Source organism: Haliotis rufescens, unplaced genomic scaffold, assembly GCF_023055435.1.
Source record: "Haliotis rufescens isolate VD_foot unplaced genomic scaffold, xgHalRufe1.0.p SCAF_1, whole genome shotgun sequence".
In the NCBI taxonomy this organism is placed as follows: Eukaryota; Metazoa; Mollusca; class Gastropoda; order Lepetellida; family Haliotidae; genus Haliotis; species Haliotis rufescens.
The window spans coordinates 44324126-44342788 of record NW_025963779.1 but is presented as its reverse complement, the minus strand read 5'-3'; the positions used below and the strand labels follow the sequence as shown (position 1 = coordinate 44342788).

At 38.5% G+C, this 18663-nt stretch overlaps 1 protein-coding gene and 1 long non-coding RNA gene across 3 annotated transcripts in view; one reads left to right on the top strand and one right to left on the bottom strand.

The window, feature by feature from the left end:
• LOC124136483 (ras-specific guanine nucleotide-releasing factor 2-like) overlaps window positions 1–18663 on the top strand; it is a 977843-nt gene that overhangs the window by 942961 nt on the left and 16219 nt on the right. The window lies entirely within an intron of this gene.
• Window positions 9508–10621, bottom strand: LOC125380920. The gene is made up of 2 exons (XR_007221529.1): window positions 10317–10621; window positions 9508–10006 (listed from the first exon to the last, which is right to left on the bottom strand). It is a non-coding gene; the product is annotated as an uncharacterized LOC125380920 (long non-coding RNA).

The following is an 18663-nucleotide window of genomic DNA, read 5'->3' as shown; positions in this document are numbered from 1 at the left end:
GTATCTTCTTAGTCAGTATGCTGATGATATGGAAATATTACTTGATGGTAGTCAGTCCTCCTTTGTATCATGTATTAACTCTCTTGATTGTTTTGTCAAAATATCTGGTCTTAAGATTAACTGTAATAAAACTCAAGTTATCTGGCTTGGCTCCAAGAGAGGTTGTAAGGAAAAGTTCAAAGATGATTTGCCTGTTGGTTGGAATCCAGAAGAGTTTAGAATTCTAGGAGTCAAATTTTGCACAAATCTGAAAAAAATGGTTCAGTTGAACTTTAAAGACAAATTATTTGAGTTAAAACAGATTATGAATAGGTGGATGAAACGGATAGTTACACCAATTGGTAGGGTGGCAATCATTAAATCCTTGTTGATTTCAAAACTCAATTATCTATTGTTATCACTGCCTGATCCCCCAAATGATTTTCTTGTTACTTTAAATGCTATGCTTTTTAAATTTCTTTGGAGTGATAAACGAGACAAAGTAAAGAGGATTAAAGTTTGTCAACCTGTTAAGCAAGGGGGCTTAGGTATGGTGAATATCTTTTCATATGTAACATCTCTTAAGGCCACATGGATAAGGAGACTTGTGTCCTCAGGTGATCCAAAATGGAAGCACCTATTTAAATCTACGTTTTTTTAAAGAAAATTATCTTTGATAAGTAATGAGTTTTGGAAAAGTTGTTTTCAGTCATTTATAGTGCTTGATAAGAAAATCAAGCCAGAATCTTTCAGTAGTTTTTTAACTGAACCAATTTTTTATAACCCTAATATTAAAATTAATAGGAAATCATTTTTCTTGAAATGCTGGTTTGAGAAGGGCATCTCCCAAATTATAGACTTGGTCAAGGCCAATAAGGAGTTTCTGTCATATGAGGAATTTAATGATATGTATGGTATTTGTTCATCCTATTTGGAGTTTTATGGTGTTGTTAGCAGCGTCAAACAATACCTTGGAGCTTTAAATTTAGTTAGAGTTCCAACAGATTCTGTGGAGGATCAGCGCTGTGTGGTAAAAACTATTTGTAGTTCCAAGTCCGGTTCAAAACATATTTATTTTTCATTGGTTTCTACAGAAGTAAAAACTAAAGGGCAGGAAAAGTGGGAATTACAATTTGAAAACTTAAATTGGAACAATATTTATAATAAAATTTTCAGTACAACACAGGACGTCAAACTGCGATGGTTTCAATACAAAATTACCCAGAGAATTCTCACCACTAATACTTTTCTGTATTTACTCAATTATGCTCAGAATGATTTGTGCTCCTTCTGTCACAATGAAAAGGAAACAATTACTCACTTGTTTTGGGAATGTGATGTAATAAAACAATTTTGGGATGAAGTGTCATTGTGGATCGACCAGTGCTTTCATGTTTATAATATGACATTTTGTGCAGAATTGATACTTTTTGGAGTTAAAGAGAACATAAAAACAGATAAAGTGTTTGATTTACTTTTACTAATTGCAAAATACTATATTTATAGATGCAAATTCTATAATACAAAACCTTATTTTCATGTTTATAAAAAGGAAGCTTTTTCACGATACAACATTGAAAAAGATATTGCTTTCAAGACAGGTAATCAACAGAAATTCTATGGTGCTTGGATGCTGTATCATCAACTTTTCGAAAATGAGGAGCAGCTTTCAATTTAATTTTAGTTTTGTACTTAAGATTTTAATGTTTGAGACCATGTACTTTCCTAAACTGCAATATGATATATAAACAAGAGTGAATGTGTGAGTGAGTATAAAAAAAACAACAAAGTAAGATGTACTGATAAGTTGTGCTTTATGTCATGGGCTTTCTGCTACCCTGGGCGGAAGCCCATTTATGTAACAGGTGTGTCTTTCTAAAAACAATAAAAGAAAAAAAAAAAAAAAAATATCATGAATTAATAGCGTGGATTAAAGACAGACTAACAATATCTTTGCTGTCAAGGGATTCTTCTGCTATTCTCCCACATTGCTAATGATCTTAATGTTTCTTTGCAAAGGCTACCAGATCACAGGGACTCCCAATACCTAGCTTTAATTCCAGAAAGTTCCCCATGCATGCAAGTCACACTTTCTCCGAGTATTGGGGATTGATGAGGATTACATACTCATGTCAGAATTCAAGAGTAGAACTTATCGCAACAAGACAACAGGAAACTAGCACAACTTGATATAACCACCAGACATTTATTGTTTTGGTTAGCCATGGAACACTCCGTGAATGAAGCTATCATCAATGAATTAAAAGATCCCCAGAACTACTGTGAAAGAATGTTACTTTCAGTTTTAATCGGTCAAACGGAAAACCAAGAGTTTATCTCTGATCATATCAGTTCAGTATCAGCAGGTCTTACACACTTGCGTCATCAAAGTCTTATGTCCAATTCTAATTGGTCAGACCTCTACACCAAGAACTTATTACAGCAATTTTGTGAGGCAACAACATCTCTGATGGTCACATCCATGATGTTAACAAAGAGATAGTTTACAATTCTATTATGGAATTATTATGGTTCTGTTCGGTTGAACAAAACCTTCCAAATGGCTTGCTGGTTTTCTTGGGGGAATTAGTCAGCAAAGAGCCGGAGTCACAGGAGACTAATCACAATTTTATTTACAAGAACAATTAACAATGAACAATATCTTAAAATATAGGTGAGGGTGCCACAGAGAGTCGGTACAACCCTCTGGGCTGTGGGAGAGAGATCTGCTTGGTATGAGCGTCAAACCCCTTCTGCTTAACATTTGGTTTCTGTATGTATTTAACAAAAATTAGAACAATAAAATGGAATATGATTGGTTGATACACGATGGGCTGTGCCTTATGGTTAATGAATGGCTAGACAGAGGGGAATACTTAATCCTGTTAATCCTGTTGGACTGGCACTAATCTTGTTGATATATTTACTGGGTGCTTGGAAAGAGATTATGGTATCACTATAGACGAGCTTGTATGGGGGCTAATCCTTAATGAGTCTAAATTGAAGTAATTGCTGAATGTTATTCTAATATAGGTGATGACAGATTTACTTAAATAAAATAGTTCAAGGTAATCTATAAGGCTATGTAGACATATCTTTTATCTGGGAGATGGGATCTTGATACCTTAGGCTAGTATTTATCTAAAAGCTCCAAATCTATTAAACTATGTAGACATAACTCTTGTCTTATTGAATAGTATGTCTAGGAGATGCGCTACCAATACCTTAGGCTAGCATCTATCTAAAAAGGTATAACTGAAACTACTGATATTTTATATATGCATTGTACCTGATGATAAGTATTACTTGCTAAACTATAATTATATGAAATGATGTATAAATATTACACCATGATAACTCATAAAAGCACTTGATGTGGATCTAATTATTATAGGAAAACTTAGTATAAATGTTATATTATGATAACTTAACAACGCATGTCGGTCTGACGTTGATTAATGAACAATTTGCATACTCGTATATACAAGAGGCTTGGAGACGATGACTTGCAGTATATACAGTTTTACTTTATACATGTAGATATATACATACAAAAGACACTTTGTGCCAGGTCAGCACATAGTGGTTGTGGTTGTTGTCTTGGTGCCCCGGAGCACCCAGCCTAACCCTAGCTAGGCTAAGGGTAAGACCTTTCTTTTTCTCCTCTCTGGACCAAGGCTTATATAGCCAAGGTCACCTGACATTTAGTAAGTTATAAATATAAATGTAAACAGTAAATCATCAGTGACATACTTGCACATCTCGTTCAGGATGGCAGAATGTCGATGTACACAAAAATGGGGATTAACAAATAGGATTAGCATCTCATAAATAACAGCAATTAAGTGTTTCAAGGCATAAAGATGTCATGGCTCCAGGGTAATGAGCCTTTGCAATTAAATGTTCTTCAGACAATGGGTGTCGTAAATCAGTCGCTATGACAACTTCCCCACGTTACATGAAGCTTGGACCCCAAGGTTTACATGAGTCCAAATTGATATGTGTGAACTTTTTCACCAACGAAAACAACCTTGCAAATGTGAACAAAATCAGTTACATGAAATCCTTATGCAACAAATATATCTATGCAATGACAGTATGAAAGTGATCATCTAGCCATTTTTATTTCGTGCCAGTTTGAAAACTAACGAGGTGATCTTTGTAATGTGCAATTTCACTACAAGGTAATTACTGCTTTGCACAGATTCAATAAATATATCACTGAAGGTTCCTTGAATTCAGGAGTCTAGTTTGGCAGTGCGACTCAGTACCGAATAATGATAATGAGTAATGTCATAAAAAGTACAAATTAAACATCTCAGCAAATATTTCGCATAAAGAAATTTGAAACCAGGAGTCTAGCTTTACCGCATGACTCAAACGGTACTTGTGGGTACGTTTGCCCTTTTAAGTACAATGGGTGCTCTTCCCGTGTCTTTGACGGAGCTTGCCCAGATATTGTGGGTGCGATGCCCAAGATAAAAAATCCTTAATTCTGACATCAAAACTCTGAAATGCTGAATACTGCTGTGCTGTTAATTACTTAATACTGACATACAATAAACATATGTGTGGGGGTGGCTCACCCAAGAATATCCCTAATCTGAATTCAAAGTCCTAGACAATACATTCAATTTTGTACCAAACTGTGCACATTAATAACTTGTAACAAATGACAAATTTTGTCGTTTAGATTTTTGAAATTACAAGTTGAGCTTTAAGGTGTGACTCGATAACCCTTACGGCTTATGTTTGTCTGGGCCCTAATTGCAACTATATGTCTGGCCTGGCCTGGAGACATTTCAAAGATTCCCTACACAATAACTTCAAAGATCTAGCTTGACTAAAGATGTAATTTGGAGTATATTGCACATATACAAAACTGAATATTGTAAAGACACATTTTGGCATTAATATACCGGCTTTGATTAAACATACCTGCTTGCACTATTCAACAGTCACACAATATATATCCTTGATTGAGTCCATGTTAGTAAACACAAATTAGTTGGTACAAATGAGATATCTTGTACACAGTGTCCATCTTGTAGGTGCCTGTAAAGCGGTTTCTGTATTGTGCAGGGTCTGCATGAAGATGGCTGTGGTCGGATCTCTGTGGGATACACGTGTATACTTCTTTTCTTAGGTCATGTGCAGGAACGACATCTTGAAGGGGAAGACTTAGCAGTGTTGCTAAGATATTCTAGCAGGGAAGGTTTGGGATCGGAGAACTTGTTCTTGATCAGAGAGGTTCTTGTTCTTTCTTCAATCTTGTTACAGGCCATTTCTTCGTTCTTGGTGATTGGCCTTCAGGAAGGTAGTATATCCTTTTAATAAGAGACTGTCACTTCCTACAGTTTTGTGAACCATATGCCATGCTGCAAAGAGGTACAGGAAAGGACAGACTAAGAAGTCTGTCATACCCGATAGCTCCACCAAATAACAACGCGTGTCGGTCTGACGTTGATTAATGAACAATTTGCATACTCGTATATACAAGAGGCCGACATATGGTTCTCAGCTTGGAGACGATGACTTGCGGTATATACAGTTTTACTTTATACTTGTAGATATATACATACAAAAGACACTTTGTGCCAGGTCAGCACATAGTGGTTGTGGTTGTTGTCTTGGTGCCCCGGAGCACCCAGCCTAACCCTAGCTAGGCTAAGGGTAAGACCTTTCTTTTTCTCCTCTCTGGACCAAGGCTTATATAACCAAGGTCACCTGACATTTAGTAAGTTATAAATATAAATGTAAACAGTAAATCATCAGTGACATACTTGCACATCTCGTTCAGGATGGCAGAATGTCGATGTACACAAAAATGGGGATTAACAAATAGGATTAGCATCTCATAAATAACAGCAATTAAGTGTTTCAAGGCATAAAGATGTCATGGCTCCAGGGTAATGAGCCTTTGCAATTAAATGTTCTTCAGACAATGGGTGTCGTAAATCAGTCGCGAGGACAATTCTAAGGATCAAATGTTAATGAAAGCTGTACAGACAATGCAATCCGTGCAAAGAACTCAATTAAAAAAAATGTTTGTAATTCCGCTTGAGTTATTAACTCTGAGTTTCTATTCACTGATGTTTCTGGAACCCCAAAAGAACTCAAATGAAAGGTCTTGTTTGATTTACAACATCTACCACAATTAAAACAATGATAAGACAGCACAACTACCTTCTAAAATGCTTACCTGCGCAGTCCCATACATCCAGCCTCCAATAAATATCCACATTTCCTTTTCAAAAGCCAACATTACCAATGGGCTGTTCTGCCCTTTGGAATTTTTTTTACCCATGGCTATTTACATGGGTGACCAAACCAATTGTGGCGTTTCTTCAGAACAGGTGAATCTTTTGCGCCTTTTATCCTGACAAAGGAATCCAAGCCCCAAAATCAACAGAACAACTCAAACAATACTGAACTTTACCCTGAGATTATTAGCTCAACGAGGTTGGTATATCAGAAATATCAGAAGTCAGACCTACAACCATCCCAGGAGATCAAATTCCTTGGGATCAGGTTTCTAACGAGTGAGAATCAGATTCTAGTATCAGAAGATCAGTGGATAAAAACAAAAAATTACTTGCCAGCAGCAATTCGCAATTAAATCTCAGTCAACAAAAGGCAAGTGTTTCAAGGCTTACTCAATCTTCAAAACATGTAAATCTTCAATGCATGTCAAAATCAAGACCCTCAAGAAGTTGACTTTTCAACTTTACGAACTCGTTGACAGCCTGAAAATTAACGATAAAAGCAAGACATATTCCAGGAGTGGCAAACGTCTTAGCGGATGCCCTATCCAGACCAGCTAAACCAGCACCACGAGAATGGAAGCTGTATCCAGAAGCATTTATGGTGATAAGGGAAGAAGGTTGCCCAATAATTGATCGTTTCGCAAACAGATTCATAAATCAGATAGCACCTTTGTTTCACCTGTGCCAGACCCACTAGCTTGGTCAATCAATGCACAGGCAATATCTTGGGAGGGTCTAAACGTTTCCCCTACCTGCCTTGATACCATGGATAATCAAAAAAATCCTGCACACAAGCCACCTACAACTGCTTTTTGTAGCGCCTTATTGGCCATACGAGAACTTGGTTTCCAGACCTCGTCAAGCTAGCTGGAAATCTGTCAATTAAACTCCCAAACTGGCTTAACCTTCTTCTACATCCTCCTCAAACCAAGTTCATCCAAGACCAGAACTATACGAGCTTCATGTATGGAACATATTAAAAACAACCTCACTAAATGAGAATGTTCCATCAGAGCAGCTATGGCAGTTTCCTTAGCACTTTGTAGATGAACAAGGAATCTCTGTGATTAAAAATGAAGAGTTTTGACTAGTTTGCAAGATCCAAGGGGTTTTTAGCAGCCAAAGCTACTTTTTAAAAAGTAGCAGATTACCTGTGCCATTTAAGAAGCACAAGGAATCTTAAAGGTTTGACACTGAGAACTTATTTGACCGCTTCAGTACTGACTATTTCAAATGGGATAAAACTTACTAAATTTCCCAAACTGATGGCACAACTCAGATCTTTCAGATTTGAGGAGCAGCAGAAAAAAATTGGGGTCCCATCAAGGGACCTGAACATAGTGTTACAACATCTAACCAGTGATGTTTACAAACCTTCAACAGGCTGACTTTGAACACTTGACACAGAAAACCCTATTGCTTCTGGCATTAGTTAAGGCAGCCATAGTGTCTGAGATTCATGTGATAGACTTCAATTGCATTCGATTTGACAGCAGTAATAATGCATCACTGTTCCATAACCAATGACTGAGAAACCATGCCCCCTGTTCATGCAGCTGATGATGAGGAATGAAGCCACTGAAGAGGAATATGATGTCACAGCCCATCACAGCCACAACGTTCCTCAATGGCTGACTGCACTCCGTCATGGATAAGCAGTCAACTAGTCAGAAGTTTCAGGATTTCACATACTCATATTCATACTGTCTTCTAAGATCTAGAAACAACCTGCCAACTATCCACTGACATCAGGGCATGATTCTTTTCATGTCCAAGACCAGCTACACATAGAAAGAGCAGAGCTTCCCCCAGTGTGGCGGAGGCATCCCCAGAGGTGGCACTCATGGCACATGACTCACATTAAGTTAAGCAAGTTCAAGAAGTTAAGGAACGCCCTGAAATGAGGAGATTGGATGATAAGCCTAGACTAGGACTCCTATCTTCACATCTCCATTCATCCAAGTTACCAACATTATCTACTATTTGCAGTCAACAGGCAGAGGTATCAGTTCCTTCGGCATATCATTTGCTTCATGGCTATTTACCTTGATTACCACTCATCTAAAGCTCTTAAGACTACATGGCAATTTGACAACTTCCTATGGGCTGATCAGGACAAGTCACAGTTCAAGCAGAACATCCAACTTATAGCATACCTAGGATTCCTGGTTCTCCCTGGCAAGTTAGAGTCAGTACCTAGTACCAAGACATCGTCTTTATAGGGTCAAGGTTTCAGCTAATCAAGTGTATCCAAGCATTCACATGGACGACATCACTGTACAGGGGAAATGGACAATAACAGGAAGATAAGAGCATCGTTAAGCATGAAAGCATGGCAAGTTTGTATACACCACTTATCAGTGTGACAGACAACACCACAGTGGCGGCACATGTACATACAGCATCAAGGGGGCACGAGGTCTCATGTTTCATTCAAGCAGTTTACACATTTATTTGCTTTGGCATAATTGATGTGCTGCAGTATGGAAGCACATCACATACATATGGTCCCTCCATACTGAGATATTCGAGTGGATAACCTCAATATGGGGTACCCCACCTATCTCGCCTATTCGCCGCATGCCTTAACAACAGGCTTCCTGTGTACACCAGCTCTGTACCAGATCCTCTAGCCACAGCAAATCAAAAGCACAGAAAGCAAAGAAAATGACTATTTATCTCATGCAAGTTTTCATCTGGCTTAAAACAACCATAGCAGACAGCTGTTGCCAAGCACAACTCTCAATGCCCCCTGGTGAATACTGGCTATGATGTTAAATAGGTAAGGTATTCAAAGAAATTATTAATAGAATTATGCAAAATGATAATTCCATCAAGTAAATACCCTAAATCTAGCCTAGCCAGTATACACCTGGGCCCTAGAATCTAGTATTCCCAAATAGTTGACATTTGAGAAGTAGAAATATATATAATCTATATGACACCATGATATATATGACAGCACCTTACTTTCTTGTAATTTCAGTTTGTAGCCTTTGTTGTGGTATTTAAGACATATGATGACGTCACTATCAGTTCTGAGGTCACTTTCTGATGTCACTTCCGATTAGAATGATGATTGCAGTTCTGACATTACTTTCTGATGTCACTCCCTCCCTGTTCAGATGTCTTATATGATGTCACTTCCTGTCCTGAGACCACTTATGACACCACTTCCGTTTATATAAAACCCCTTCTATGCTTTGTTATGTGGCATATGTAACAGGGGTGGTTCATTTTAAAAAATGACAAGCTGCGGTTGTTTGTTGAGGTGACATTTATTCCAATCACAATTGATCAATCAACCCTGTAATAAAATATATAACATTATATACTGTACATAGAATAGCATACGGCTGCATGTTAATTATTTTCTAGTTTGCGTAGTCACATTAATCCATACATGCAACGCATACAGTTACACATCACTAGTTCGTTGTAGATAAATTATATTAAATACAATTTACCGAACTTTCAAATAGTAATACATATATTAAATGTCTCTTATCATAACTGAATATATCAGTTACACAACATATAGTTAGGAGAATACTAGTAGCCGTGTGGCGTCATAAATATATACTTATTATCTCTAAGATTAGGAATATATATAAAATGCTACCATGTTGTGTTAAATTATAACACATAGTTTATACATATAAATTCATTTATAAGTGAGTGATAAGATAAAGGATTTATACATACCCTGTGGGTGACACCGGGGTGTCTATAAACCCACATCATATAGGATTATGGCATTCCTATAAAAAGTAAATAACATAACTATCATGCCTGAATATATACATACATACATACATACATACATACATCATGACAACCATTTCCTTAAATTATAGAAAACCACCTTCTAATTCAATCCTTACATTCAAAACTCCCAATCAAATCATGCTCTCACACATACTTACATGTTAAACACTTTATACTGATAAAATAGAAGATATCTTGATTATTTGATATCATAGGTAAGTATTTACAATATTTACATTATTGATAACATATTTAAATGATAAGTTAGAATTCTATTTAGGAAAGATAATGTAAATAACTAACCTGAACTATATGTAGTCCATGTCCTGTCTGTGCAGAGTTATAAGCAGAGTGAATAAAAAGTGTGCAAATGTTAGGGAGGAAAGCTGTAGTTAGATAATGTTAATCAGCTAGGAAGCTGAAAGCTATTGTATTGACAAGCTAGAGAGTTGGTGACAAAGGGACAGGAATAGACTAACCTGTCCACCCTTCAATAAAATTGGACCAACCGCTTGGACTCTTAACCCAAGCATATACATTTAGTACTACAACTAATGAAGATGTATACAACTACTTGAAATGAAAAGAGCTAAAACTATATTCCTAAAAACTATATACACAATATCCTGTTACACATATTCACTGATAACGTCACTTCCATTATGCCCCTGGATAGTGTTATTTGATGTATATTTTGACGTTATTCCGGTACTGAGGTCTCCTATGACATCACTTCTGGTGGCAGTACGATGATACATCCTAGACTATCATGCAGATACCGTAAATCACCTTATATCCTTTCACCACACACACACCCTTCCAAGTTCCCTAAAGAAGAAGGGCTGCCTGGCCTACTTGGATACTAAAACCCAGGTTGGCACCACAGAACACAGTGAGTCTAGTCCTTCCAGATCGGTTTGAATGTCATGCAAGTAGAAATTTGAAAATGTATTGTAGGGTTTCAATTGATAGCTCACTTATTGCCAGCCCTCTAATTTTGTGAGGTCTGCAGCTTCCTCATGTTGGAGTGGAGATCTGATTTTAGTGATAGCTGTCGGCTAAGATGGTCTTCAACCATCCCACCACAGTAGGAAGTCTTTTCCTAATGAAGTCTTGCATGAGATAAATAGGCTTTTTCTCTGCTTTCTGTGGTGATCTGTGATGTAGTATCTCAGTGCTCTGATTGTACATCGTAGCCTATCCAGATAATCCACACTTCTACTTAAGGCAGGTATCATATGTTGCCTGTGCCTGAGGGGGTCAAATGCCAGTGACTGATTTTGGGCAATATATTCCGTTAGGGACCTGTAAGATATTGTGCCCCAGTCTTGTGCATGCGTTTATGCGGTAATATAAATTACATGTAACTCTGACACTCTGGATTGTCTCTCGTGATATTCTCCTCCATTCTTATTGTAAGGTCTGCCTAAACTGTTACAATTTCTTGGAACGCTGAGGTCGGTTACGAACCCTTCATCCCAAAATATCCCAAAGGTATCAGCTTGACAGGGCAATGTTGTGACACCTTGCTGTCTCAGACAGACAACTGCAATACAAGCTCTGTGAAGAGGTGCATTGTCATCCTGGAACTCAAAGTTCTGACCTATGCACTGGGCAAACACGATGACCACTGGATGTAAAACTTGGACCATCTAACGTTGCATGATTATCTGATCCATCCTGCTGTCACATGCGATGCCAACCCAACCGGACAGTAACTCTCTCCACTTCATATCCAAACATGTTGTCTACTATCAGTAAAGTGTAAACAGAATTTTGATTCATCAGAAAACAATGTGTATCTTCAATGCCACTGTTGCCTGAGGTCATCTTAACCCCACCTGTTTGCCAATATCATTCCATCAGTGTGGATATCACACTTTTGGATTTACCAAAGTGTTTTGTAACTGTATTCTGTGATTGGCCAACTACAATCATGCCTCTTTTGAGGGCATTTTTCTTTGTTGTACCCATCAATGAACCATGTGGTTGTTTATTGGCACATTCAAGTAACCAGGATGTGTCACCATGGATGGCATGTTTTATGTGTGCAATGTGTAGAGTTTAAGTGAGTTTCCTATCTGTATACAATAACTGTGTCTCATGCAAAAGTTCATCATTTCACTCTTATAGCTAAAATCTCAGGGGTTCCCTTAAATATTGTTCGTTATATAGGTCAAGATCAAGATGTAGAGTATCCCAGATTGAGGTTCTCCACTTGAATATCTCTGGATGGAGGGGTCATTTTGTGGGCTTGATCTTGCTCTTCCAAGATAGGCAATGTGCAAGTATGTCAAACTTGCACGGGATGTGACACATACTGTCCATGTAGAGGTGATGTAGAGATGGTGGAAATACAAGAAGTATGCCTGGCAAGACATTTTGACATAATAGACACCAATGTAGTTCTGACAGTTGAGTTGGTAGAGGTTGAGTTAATATTACTAAGGTTAGCTTTCTGGTAGTGTTTATCCAATTTTTTAAGGGATGCAGCGGTAGCCTGCTTCTGTAGGTCAGATACTTGAGTGAGCATTACTAGGGAAAACATCCACCAATCAAGGCTACTGTGGCAGGATGGCTCAAAACAACCATAGCAGACAGCTGTCACCAAGCACAACTCTGCATCAACAGGATTTTAGATGTGCTGAACTTTTGAGGACTCATATGCAACAAGAGCCGCCTCTGGGCACACCTCTACCTCTGTGCCACGCTGAGTGAAGGGCTGCTCTTGGAGGTCTCTCATGGAGACTCTGGCTTTTGGACGCTAAGTTCTATCCTTCCAGGGTGGGGCATGAATGGAATCATGCCCTGATGTCACATGTCTTCTCCTGTGAGGAACTGGCTGACTCTGATAGTCTCCTGGATGCTTCTGGATCTTCAATGCCATGCTGTGATACCTCTGGCTGGTTGCCCTGGTGGTCTCCTCCTTGACTTATTTAGTCTCCCTGTTAAAGAACTGTGGACCTGTAAAAGGCTGCAATAATATGGTGTGAATGTGATGTACTTGCTAAAGCAGAGGAATTCATCCAATAAGTAAGAGCTGGGCTGAAATCCATATCTGCCCTAACTGAATGACTTCTTGCATCTTTAGGATATGGTCCAAAGAGCTGTGAATGAATCCCATAGGTGCATGGTTGACTTAAGGGGAGACCTGAATCTGGTTAGTCAGAGGGATGATGGGACAAATGTCTGCAGCAACCCAGTTGATGTAAAAGCTGATTTTTAACATGTTTTTTTAACGTTATCCATATCTCTAACTCTAGCCGACTTTACTTGTATCCTAGCTTTGGGCTTCTTGCCAAGATTATAGAAAACAAAATGTGTTCAGATGTGAGCAACGATTTTGACTTGTTAACATCTGGACACACATAAAGGAAGTGATGATTTCCTGCCTCGCTCATGCACATTTTACATTTCCAGTGTAGGACAGGGCTTTCCTCACAAGTCATTTTCCCAAGCTGAACTTTCTTCTGATGACTGATCATAACATTTATATTTCATGATCCCCTACTTCTCTTTGGGGAGTATAAAATATGGCAGCCATATTGCAAAATGTATTTATGGCAAAATGTAATGAAATTTGGTTATATTATTAGGTTAGTACCTGGAATCAACATGTATATCCTATTTGTTTATCTGTTTTTTTACATTTGAACCTTCCTTTGACCTCTTCACTTCAACCATGTTCAATTTTAAATGTGGTGGCCATTATATCTTTTCATCTTTGTGGTTTCATTTTTTATTCACTTACCAAAATCAAACTCAGAAAATTTCAGAATTCTTGTACAGTTTGTTGACCAATTAACAAATAAATAGTCGTTATCTTTTTTTACAAGATATGAAAATCACACATTTTATCCCCCACAATGAAGTGGGAGTGAGCTATATAGGTTTTGGTTCCATCCATCTGATTTCAGTTGGAATAAGTTTTATTAGAATACACTATGATCAAGATCAAAACCCAGCATCGAGAATAAATATTACATTGAGTTACAATCATTCACTTCATTTTTTTGGACATTGTAATCTGTACTCCCAAACTTGGTACAATTTCTTAGAAACTGTTATGGATGAGGATTTGCATACATCATTAAGGGATATCTACAGTAAACTACTTTCATAAATAACAAACACACTTTCTTGTCCTGGCCATTTGCTGTATATATTCTGTATTTAATGCTTATAATGAACTACGGTTATAACAAAATATAGGTAAGTGGGTTTGGGAATTCCAGGATTAGATCTTATCATTCATGCCCTGCGGATGGATGGTTTTCAGATCAAATATCCATTTTAGTTGAATGGACCGGCGTCTGGCCGTGCTCTGAGCTGACTCAGGGTCTGTTTTGAGCTGTTGTATGATTTGATAGTGTAGGTCTCTGGTTGAGTGTCCTACGGAATTGAAGTGTTTAGCGACAGGTTTGTCCCTTTGGTGGTTCATATCTGCAAAGTGTTCTTTGAGTCTGGTGCAGAAGTGTCGTTTGGTCTCACCTACGTATTGTTTGCCACATTTAATGCAACTGAGCAGGTAGATTATGTTTCTGCTTTTGCAAGTGAAATGCGGGTGGCATTTATATTTTTTGCCTGTTGTGTGGCTATTGAAGGTGTTGACCGATTTCATATTTATGCAGATTTTGCATGCTTGTTTGTGACAGCTGTCATCTAAGTTGGGCACAGTTCGGTCACTGATTTGTGGTTTGAGTGGCGGATAGGTGATTGCCGCTCTCATGAGGATGTCCCTGAGAGTGCGCTTCTTCCTGTATGCCGTGATGTGTGGGACTCGGAAGGTGTCTTTGCAGGTATCTGATCCTAGAAGTAGGTGCCAGGATTTTTCAATCATGGAGCTAACCTTGAGTGCAGTGGGGTTGTAATCTGTGATAAAGATCACTGGTTTAGTGTCTTTAGAGGGTGTCTGTTTTTGTGTTAAGAGGGATGTTCTCTCTTTAGCGTTAGCTTTTATTTCATTGTCCAAGAAAATTTTCTTGGGGTAACCTCTCTTCAGGTAATACTTTACTAGATTGTTACTGTGGAACTCATATTGTGATTGCGAGCTGCAGATCTTTTTGAGTCGGAGGAATTGGCTATATGGTCCTTTGACTTTGATGTTTCGCGGGTGGCCGGCAGGAGGTATATAGCAGATAAGAATGTGTATCTGTGGGTTTGCAATATAGGTCAAAGTCCAGTTTGTTGGTTTCTTGGTTAAATATGACCCATGTGTCTAGGAAAGCCACTTTTTCTCTGGAAAATTCAGCCGTGAATTTGATTGTGGGATGTGATTGGTTCATTTCTTTGATGAAAGATTCTAACCTAGTGTAGCCCAAAGTCCAATTGAGGAAGATGTTGTCTATAAATCTGACGTATAGGTTTGGGCTATCAGTGGGTTTTTTTAGAAGTTTTTCTTCTAATTCTCCCATGAAAATGTTTGCGTATGATGGGGCTAGTTTGGTACCCATGGCTGTTCCTCCGATTTGTACGAAGTGTACATTGTTGAAAACAAAATTGTTTTTGTATAGAACAAGTCTAAGTAAAGAGAGTAAGCTGGTGGGGCTGATGGACCAGTCAGGTTTGAAGCGTCTAATGGCCTGAGCTACTGAACGGAGGCCTTCCCTGTTGGGTATATTGGTGTAAAGGGATGTGACGTCCATAGTGACAAGAATGATGTCACTATTGGGTGGTAGGTGGATGGAGCCCACGGTTTGGATGAAGTGGGTGGTGTCCCTAATGTAGCTAGGATAATGTTTGACGAACTCTTTTATGTGTTCGTCAACGAAGCTGCTAATCAGTTCAGTTGTGGTGCCGTTTCCGCTTATGATTGGGCGGCCTGGTACTTTGCCAGGTGTTAGGTTTTTGTGAATTTTGGGCAGGAGGTGGAACCGGCCGAGTTTGGGGTCTTTGGGTAACAGTCCATTAAATATTTTGTAAGTGATCTCTTCTTTGGTGAAGATTTTGGTGAGAAGTTGTGTGATCTCGTTAGCAAATTCCATGGTGGGGTCATGGTCTATTTTAAGATAAAAGTTGGTGTCAGTGAGTTGACGTGTGGCCTCTTGTATGTAATCAGTAGTGTTGAGAATAACGACTGCTGATCCCTTATCGGCTTTTTAAATCACGATTTCTGGGTTGTTTTTGAGACTATTGATGGCAGTTCTCTGTGCACGTGTGAGATTGTTGCGTATGAACGGGATGGTGTTCATTTTGAGAAACTGGTGTTTTACTGATTTGATAAAGGCATCGAGCATAGGGTCTATGCTGGATTTGGGGTCCAGGTGTTTCGTGGGCCAAACTTACGCTCTAGATCGTTGAAATTGTCAACTGTATCTGTTTTGTTTTTCTCATGAAAGAAGTGAGAGATTCTCATTCTCCGAAAAAAGGCTTTAAGATCTGTATATATTTTGCTAAGATCCGTATCTAAAGGTGTAGGGCTAAAAGTAAGACCCTTACTAAGAACACTAAGTTCTGTCTCATTAAATTGATAATCAGACAGATTAACAACAAAGGCATTTTTGTAAATTTCAGGAATTTTTTTTGAACTATTATTGTTGAGATTCAAATATGAAAATTCATTGCTAATGTCTGTATTATTGTTGCCACCCACATTGAGGGCATTGGCAAGCTGCCTAAGGACTTTTTCCAGTTGGAAATTTCCTGACTGGTTCCGGGTCTTCCTTTTGAAGGTCTGTCTTGATTTGTTGTTGAACCGGTTCAGAGGCCTGACGTGTCTGGGCTCTTGGCGGCGTGGACCCCCTGTCAGGTTATGTGGGGTGATGGTGGGTTCCATGTAAAGTTTGGGATCATATGGGTTCCTCTCGTTGAACTCGGTTTTGAGTTCATTAAATCGTTTATCCAATTTCATGTGCCAGTTAGTTGACTCCCGGGTAGAGATCGTATGGCACGCAGCAAGTATGGTGTCCAGTGAGGTTTTGTCAGCATCCTTTTGGAGTTTGTTTTTCTCCATAGTGGCTTGGTCTCTAAGCTCACATATGTTGACTTGTAATTGGGAAATGTGTGTTTCCATTAATTTTAAGGCGCATGATTTTGCCGCCTCGCTCCTGATTCTAGCCAATTCTTGATTGTAATTGGTTTGGTGTTGCAGGATGAATGGTCTAAATGACCTAGGTATCAGACTTTTCTCTATACATGCGATTGTAAATTCCAGTTGCATGTTGTTACAGGCGATTTTGCTCATAAGATTCCTATATGTCTTATATGGGCCGACTAGACTGTCGACTAAATCCACCGCTTTTGCGATGTTATCGGTTGATTTGGATTCTGTGGTTCCAAATTCAACTCTCTTCCTTTTACTTGATGGTTCTACTTGAACCACCGTAGTAATAGAGCGGCTTTCTAGGCTGCTGAAGGAGGAAGACGGAGTAATTTCAGCCATTACTCTTGGGTGTTAGAGAGATGTGTGAATATATAGAGAGTTTGGGGCTAAAACCCAAGAGCAATCTAGGTGACTAGTTTCAAGCGGGTATGCTCTCATCAGACTGCAGTCTGATGAGAGCATACCCGCTCGAAACTAGTCACCTAGATTGCTCTTGGGTTTAAGCCCAAAACTCTCTATACGGTTATAACAAACTAAAATTTGTGGTCTCTTTGAGTTTGTCATAACCATAGTTTCTGAAAACATTTATGTTGTAGTTGGAAACATATATGTGACAGTTCACTGCCCTGCTGGAATCACTACAGCTGAAATAGCTAGCTCAAACATAGTTTACCACCTGTTTCAAAGTTTTGGCACATATGTCATTGGCTCGCATACATTGACAGACATCTTGATGCAATCTGTCTCCCAGATTTATGTATGAAAAAAGGAAGAGCAATTCCCTTTTATTTGATACATTTATGATTTTACCACAAATACCACACAGCAAACTCCCTGATGAAGCACAGGTGGATATGGTTTGGTAAAGAGGAGGTTCTACCGAGCATGTACAGGTTGCATGACGTAATATAAGGTAACCAAGCTAAGGGTACTGGGAAAGGACTAAAGGTATATACAGGATATGGAAATACAAAAACACACAAAACATTGTAGACACAATTTATGGATAACAACTTCTTACTCAGTGAGTGATTGAGTTGGGTTTAACACTGCTTTTAACAGTATACTAGTTATATCACGGCATGTCAGCTTAATGTGGGAGGAAAGCCCGAAGTGATGCAGGTCTCAGACATTCACCACTGAATGCTGGACAATGGTATCAGGATCTATACTGAAACATTGCCTTTACAATATCAAAGAAGTTGTTATCCATAAATTTTGTCTTCTTTGTTATCCGTCAGCTTCTAAGTAATGCCTATCAAACAATTCACACTAAACATCGATAAAATGGTTATGGAGTAGAGCTGCTTCCTCAAAACATGTCATATTTCATCAAATCACCACCAAAGATGTATTTAAAAAATTAGACATAGATACTCATAACACAATGTACATTGTCCATTACAAAACTGAAGAATCCTTATTTTCATAAGATGAACATAATAGATCTGACGATATACTCACATGCAAAAGAAACACAAGTGGTTTTAACCAAATAGGTAACAAACACGGAACCATTTCAACGTTAACATAACCACAATTTACCGTCTCCTGCATCAATACAATGCTACACAGACCACAGATGACCTTCCTTTGAGCGGTCGTCAA